This window comes from Pinus tabuliformis, chromosome 1_1, assembly GCF_031772625.1.
Source record: "Pinus tabuliformis cultivar Carrire ecotype Pingquan chromosome 1_1, CPIR1, whole genome shotgun sequence".
Lineage (NCBI taxonomy): Eukaryota > Viridiplantae > Streptophyta > Pinopsida > Pinales > Pinaceae > Pinus > Pinus tabuliformis.
In genome coordinates this window covers 217,137,743-217,145,752 of record NC_142297.1, presented here as the reverse complement: position 1 = coordinate 217,145,752, position 8,010 = coordinate 217,137,743, and positions in this window count along the sequence as shown.

Genomic DNA, 8,010 nt, shown 5'->3' with positions numbered 1-8,010 from the left:
GAGATACACTGCAATACATACCTGATCATGCTTGTCCTGGTACTCAGTTCATCACACTCTTTGTAGGAGATCTGTTGATCACACAAATAGCACATGCAACTGCTTCTGCCCAATACTCATTAGACAAGTTTTTGCCTTTCAACATGCTTCTTACCATGTTGATAACTGTCATGTTCTTTCTCTCTGCTACACCATTCCGCTGCGATGTGTACCTGGTTGTAAACTGTCTTCTGATCCCATGTTGTTTGTAGTAATCATGGAATGCCTTTGAGTCATATTCTCCACCACGATCTGACCTCAATACCTTGATCTGTCAATCACTTTGGTTCTCTACTAAGGCTTTGAATTCTTTGAACTTTGCAAAAGTTTCAAACTTCTGCTTCAAAAAGTAAACCCAAGTCTTTCTGTTGTAGTCATCAATGAAAGTGAGGAAGTAGCAACTTCCACCAATCGACTATGTCCTCATAGGTCCACACAAGTTTGTATGTACTAGCTCGAGAGGTTGCTTTTCTCTATATGCAACTCCCTTTGGGAAACTTTCACGGTGTTGTTTTCCCAAGATGCAACACTCACAAGTACTAGCAGGCTCTTTGATGGGAGGTAATCCTCTGACCATCTGTTTCTGCTGCAACAATCTTAAACCAGAAAAGTGCAAGTGTCCAAATTGAAAGTGCCATAACCAATAATCATCAGAACATGAAACTGTAAAAGAACTCACTTGACCACTGTAATTCAAAATTAGAGGAAAGAGTTTGTTCCTCGTCATCTACACCTTTGCTATCAGTTTCCTGCTTGGGGGCTTGTCATATATAACAACTTCTTGACCTTGAGAGGTAACTCTGTATCCTTTCTGTGTCAATTGACCAACACTTAACAAATTATGTTTGAGACTAGGAACATAATATACCTATGAGATTGTCTTCGACTCCCCCTGCTTGGTCAAAATGTTGACCACTCCTTTGCCATCTACTTCCATAGTCTTGTCAGTCCCCAACTTTACCTCTATTTTCACAGATTGATCGAAATTTGCAACCAAATCCTTGTTTCCTATCATGTGGTTACTGCAACCATTGTCTAACAGCCACACACTAGCAGAAGTTTCATGCATGGTATGGCAAGCTAGGAACATGGAGTTAGTACTCTCTGTAGTGACATTAGCTCTCTGGTTCCCTTGATCAGCTATTTTCTTCCTGCAATCATGATCACAATGACCAAATTTATTGCAGTAATAACATCTCATCTTTGATTTGTCAATTCTTTGATTATTGTTGAATCTTTTGTAGTTGCTTCGACTTGCATGTTCATGCTCTTCTCGATCATCTCTCTAAACACCATATCTTCTGCTTCATCCTCTGCCTCTCATTCTACTTTTTCCGCAACCTATATCTCTTGAAATAGAAATCTGACTTTTGAAAGAGATCTCTAAAGTGGAATCCTTATTTCTATCTATCCTTGCCTCATGTGATAGAAGTGATCCCATCAGCTCATCAACTGTCAATGATGCCAAATCTTTGGCTTCTTCTATGACTGCTACCACAACATCAAATTTGGTAGACAAAGATTGGAGGACCTTCTCAACCACTCTTTGATCTTTTATATCTTCACCATAAATATTTAACTGATTTACAACAGTTATGACCCGATTCATGAAAGAATTGATGTCCTCTGTCTCCTTCATCTGTAGACTTTCAAAATCTCTCCTAGTATTCTACAACTTAACAATATTAACTTTGGCCATACCTTTATAGTTTGTCACCAAAGTATCCCATGCTACTTTTGCTAAAGGCATGGTCATAATCTTCTGGAACACTGCTAGGTCCACTCCTGGCTGAATAAGCTGCAACGCATGTGCATTCTTCTTCTTTTCTTTCTTCCATTGTTCCCTCTCTGCATTACTGAGAACTTGTTCTTCTTCTTCGTTCATAGGTTCTGAAAACCCAAAATTGACATAATCCCAAACATCATGTGCCTACAACGTGGTCGCCATCTTAATGGCCTACACATCATAATATTTCCCTATAAATGTTGGGAACCAGGGCTGGAAATTTGAAAAAGCCATTTTCCTCCAAAAAAATTTCTTTCAAAAAGAAACTTTAAAAAACTTCTCCTTTAATAAGTTTTACAAAGCTATTTTTTCTTTTTTTTTTAAATACCACTTTTAAAAACTCTAAATTTTTTATTTAAAAAAAGACTTTTTCAAAAACATTTAGAAAAAAACCTTGAAAAAACTTTAAAACAACTTTTCACCGCAACTTTAAAAAAAAATCCTTTTATAGATCTTCATAAACCAATTAATAAAAGCCCTTTATCCATGCAATAAATCTCAAACTTAGTTTTCACGTATACCCTACTCTTTACTTACTCTTTACTTTTCGAAAAGAGCGGGCTTATTTTGTTGTGTTGACTTTTCTTGGAGTTCGTCGCAACTATCGAGGCCTTATCGATTCTCAGAGGACTGATGACAGTTGCGGACGCCGGGGCAGAATTTTTTTCCTGTGACTTCTCCTCACACACTTTGGCGCTGCAAGCTATGGCTGCAGGCTCTCTACCTCTTTGGCTCTGTTGTGGTTTTGTAAGGTGACTCACAGACCGCAACTCTATTGCTCACGACGGTGGCTATGATGCCAAAAAACTTTTGATGCTCTTCACACGGTGGAACTTTACTGACTGCGGCTGCAGCAAATTCTCTTTCTTGATCAGATTTTGCAATTTAATTGGTTAAATTTGGCTTTGATAACAATTTTTTGGAAAGGAAGAGGAAACAAAACACAATTCACACATAGAACATGAGCTGTTGCTCTTCTATTCATCACACAAAACATATGAGACCTATGAATCATATAATACAAAATGTACTTTACATTTACTTACAAAGAAATGCATCTTTATATGTTAAGTTTAAACCAAAATAGCCATTACAATCCTACCATATAAGGAAACCACACTAGTCTTACCATCCATAGTGAAAACAATTACGACATTAAGACATAAAATAGAAAGATTGGAGGATCTAAATGACTTCTAGGTCTTTTGGGAGGAGAGGGTGGGGGGGTGGCGAGGGGTGTTTGAGGTTTAATGGAAGTGGTGAAAGGTTGAAAGTTTCAAAGTCAAAGGAGGTAATATTCATGAGGGTCATATTTGAGATCATCAACACTCCAAGAGGAGATTTGGAGTTTCCAAAAGATACCTTGTTATTACTTCTAAGATCAATTAGTTCATAGTTCCTTCTCTTTGAATGTCCTTCTATTGCACTCCTTCAACACTTCTCAAAGAAGCATCCACGGGAAAAGGGTCCAGAGGCAGTGAAGTATGAAAGTTTGAAAATAATTACTTCTCTAGGAGGATATGGTGATCTTAACATTGCTTTCATCTCAATTAGGTCGTCTGAAATACAGAGCACCATTTTCCCAAAGATTTTAGGTGAATAGGGATTGATTGAGGAGGTGTTTTGAGGTTTCTCCTTAATTGCATAGTGTGCAAACTTCCAACCCCTTGAATTCTCTTTTCTAGAGATGATAAAAAGTTAAGATTTTCCCATGAGAAATAAGCTAAAGAAAAGTAGAAACTTTGGGCTAAAGATTATTCTTCCATATGTTTTGCCACATATGATTTTCAGGGATTATTTGATGTGCAATCACTATCTAGTAACATTCTTGGAGATTGAAGCTACCAAATGACTTATAACCCCATCAATGTTTATATAAAAGATCCAAATATTTTATTTTTCATTGAACAATATCTTTTTCCAAGGGTATGAAGGCCAATCGATCATAAAGAGGAACATGATCAAGACATAGGAACCAATGTTTATGATTAGACTTGTTCTTTGGTTGATTATTCTACTAATGGTGAAACAAAGTGCCATGTGTGGAAATCATCAATTCTTGAATGGATTGGAATTGGGTTAGATTCTAAAGCCATGGGAGCTATTTCCACAAATTCTACAAAAAGGGTGTTGATTTCCATCATGAAATTCCCAAAATAAATGTTGTTGAATGAGGAAATTATTGGACGAAACAATGTTTTAGACATAATATTTAGGCCTTCCTGTTGGCTTAGTGGGGCCTAACCCAGGTTCAGAAGTGATTTAGCCAAACAAATCCCGGTACGACAGGCCCTTTCGGCAACAGTCCACAGAGCGCGAGGTGTCACCCGAAGTAGTATGGGAGGGTGCTAGAATCAGGTTTCTGCACCCTGGGGATGTCTGATGAGATCTGGTGGTCCACGATTTGACCCCACGTGCATGTTGCTACGTGCATCTATTAGTCCCTCGCAACCTGTGATGTTGCCTTAGCACAGCCCTACTCCAGGCGTGATCCATATTATTACCCAAGTTCCTTACTATTAACCTATTATTATCCAATTACTTAACTTATCTGTGTAAGTCTAGTGATATTTAACAGTATATCCAACATTCATATAAGTGCGCATGATAAACAAAATAGTATAAATGCATAGAACGTAATACAAAAGTAGATACACAGAAATTGGAATCAACTTCTCTTTATTATTCTTCGTTCAAAGTTACAGACTCGACACCACCCTGCGCACTCAGCTGCAAGGGTCCACACACTCAACTACGGACTCTACTAGGCCTCTGCGCACTCAGCTACATAGCCTCCTCCTACTACTATGACCCAAAGCACTTAGACTCTTACTCTATGCTTGAACCCTTTGCTTCCTATTCATCATTCCATCTCTCTCCTTAAAACTTAGAGCCTCACTCTATTTATACAATCCCATGGTCTGTGGACCATAGGTAGGCTGACATGACATTACCTTACATTACAAAACTTAGGGTGGACAACCCTATGACTCAACCTATACTTCGCGCTCCGCGCCTGTAATTCGCAGAGTCTTGCAATACATTTGACCAACACTTGGGCTTTGAACCCTAAAACATGCTATGGGGGGATTTGATGCCCAACAGGCCCCCAACATAAACATCGTGACTTGTCCCTGAGTCACTCAGTTTGTGCGATGATCTTGGCGCGTAGTCCCTCCAATTGGTCCTGCGCTGCTCGGAGGTCTGCAGTGCACTGCTCTATGGCTTGTTGGACCTGCTGCATGCACTCTTCTGTTGCTTCTTTATGAGGATTAAATCCCTGCCTTAGCACATAGAGCCCCTGAATCTATGCGAGCTTGCCCTCGATATCTGCCATAATGGTGAAGGCCTCGTCAATCCATGGTTGGACACGCGCTTTGAGAAATGCCTCTTTCTATCTTGCAGCATCCACCTGCTCTTTTAGTGCCCTTGCATGTTGCATCTTTGCAAGCCATTGAGTGTGGAAAACTGTCTATGCAGTTCCTCGGACACTTTCGTACTACTCCTGAAGTTCGCACGCCTCAATTTCCAGGCGTTGTATGTTGGGGTCCTCCTGCAAGGATGTGAGGACACCACAGAATTGGTCCAACATACCGGTACAATCCTGCACTGCTCGTCAATTTCTTCCAACCCTGTTTGGATAGCGCTAACTCATTACTCTCTAACTTCCAGGAGAGTGGAAGGTTGCACCTTCAGCCATAGCTCCACAATCTGGAGATTCAGCTCCAGCTACACTCACGTTGTTTCCTCGCGTGTGTTTCGGACTCCACTTGCCAAACAGTGGATCTGCACTTCTGTTGGCAAGTCCACGATGATGGAAAAATCTGGGACGCGTCAGCATGCTTCATCAACTGTCTGCACTAACTACTGGTTCTATGACACTAGTTCGTCACGCTACAGGCTGAGCTGTTCGAAGTTGATCTTTTTCTCACTTAGCACCTGCATCGCGCGGCCCTCCTTGGCACGGAGCTCTACTGTTATTCCATCCTGTAGTTGGTACAATGTTTCTCGTGGAAGGGCAGCCAAATTAAGGCCAAGTCCCTTGATCCTGCCAACCGCGGCTCTGTTGATCTCATTTGCTGCCGCGAGTGCTCCTTCCAGTAACACTATGGTATTGGCCATCCTTACGCGTAGCATTTGTTTTGCTGCTGATGTGCCTACTGTGGCGTAGGTGGCTAAGGTTCCTTCCTGTGGGGGCCGCACCTATAGTTCCTGCAGCTGTGCCCTTAGGGCCCCCAACATAGTCCGCTGCTCCATCATGACTTCTTGGAGTGCTTCCTTAGTGACATTGCAAATCATCTCACCGATGTTGTAGAGGTCTCCTTCTGTTAACGTGATTGGGTCGATGGCCAACTTTGAGGCCTTAACCCTTTTCCGTGGACCCGATCTCTCTATGACGCGCAACCTTTTGAGTTGGGTCAAAGTTGTTCCAGGGTCCGCGCCCTCTTCTGCAAGGTTAGTGTCCTCTGCCTCCTATCCCATAGACACTTCCTTGCCCTCTTGCGCTTGTGCTATTGTTGCCCCTATTGTCTGCACTATTGTTACTGCTTTGGGGGCCATCTTCTACTTCGCAGCTGCCTATGCTGCCTCGCGGACTGCCCTTACCTCTGCTGCTGCTTTTTCATTGCACCTCTTCTCGCCCAGCTGCATGATGCGCAGCTTGGCCTCCTCCTTCCTTTTCTGTGCTGTCGCCTTTTCCAACTCTGCTAAGTCCAAGGTGCGCCACTTGGGAGGCCATGTCTCTAACACTGTAAAAATTGCATCAGTAGTGGCGATGAATGGGAGCTTGGTCCATTGATGTGCTGGATCTTTCCGTGCCCTAATGTATATATTGTGCATGTCCGCTTTGAAGGCTACAAAACTCTGCAGACCATTGTGCACTATGGGGGACATGCGCGGCCTACTATTGATCCACATGCAGATGCTCACCTCCATGAGCACCCAAAAAACCTTTGTATTGTGAATCCACTTCATGTCCTTGGAAGCCCAAAGCGATGCATACTTCGCAGCCTCTAATAAGTCACACTCAATATCCAGGAACTGATTGTCCTCTGGTAGTTCACCTATGACCAGCAAGATGGACAAGAGAAACCACACATAGTGGAAGGTCTTACCTTGATCCTGGGCTTCCTTGAAATTGATCAAAAATCCTTCACAGAGGAACTCGGCCCAGTTGAACTAGACCCCCTCTGCGCATTGTTCAGCCAACGCAATTACCGGCGCTGGTACTTCATCGGGGCGACATTTTCGCATGACCTTTTTGGTCAGGGGCTAGGTGGCTACACGTACCCCTTTATCCTTGATACTAGTGATGGCATAACCCCACTTTTTCTTTTCAAGCTTGTATTTGGCCTTCATGGCTTCCGTGAGGTAAAAATCACCACTTTTTCCTGCTATCATTGTGGGGTCCTTTCCCTTATAGGGAAGCCAAGAAATCCTGTGGATGAGGTCTATCGTGATGGAAATAGGCTCCTCTAGCCATAAGTACCCGTCATGCACCAGGCAAAGCAGCTGCCTAATGATGAAAATGGTGATGGGCGTGTGGTGAAAGTTTGGTATCCACAGCAGATGAAGCAACCCGACCTTCTCCACACCACGCAGCAATTTTTGCAGCTATAACATGATTACTGGCCCCTCCATGTTCTGTTTCATGAGGCTCCCTGTCTCTAAGTGTGGGAACTTCTCGCTCTCCGTGTGGTCCCAATCTTTGAACTTCATTGTGGACATGCAGCCCAAGTGCGAGCCCTCAAACACAATTCCATCAGGGAGGAGCGGGGTCTGGAGTGCGCTCTTTATGGCATCTAGATCTTTTGGTATCTTAGTTTTCCCTTTTCACAGAGGGACATACTTGGGTAATTTCACTGTAGAGTGCACTGGCTAGATATCCTCATCCATGTCTTCTACTTCCTCTACCTCAGCAATCAAAGCCAGTAGGTCCTCCTCCTCTTCATTTGTCTCAATGGTGACAACCTTTCCCTTTTCTTCCATTGAGAGCTTACTGAACCGTCGATTCCTTGGGGACATATGGACTAGTCTCGCTGCTTGCTTGTCTTTTTTTGGTCTCGGCGTTCGAGGTGATTTTGGTATTTCTGGCGCAACCCCCGTACCTTCAGGAACATTGTGTACCATGGGGTTCTACACAGCCTCGCTGGCGGTTCCTTCTTCAAAGTCCAAACCTCTCCTAG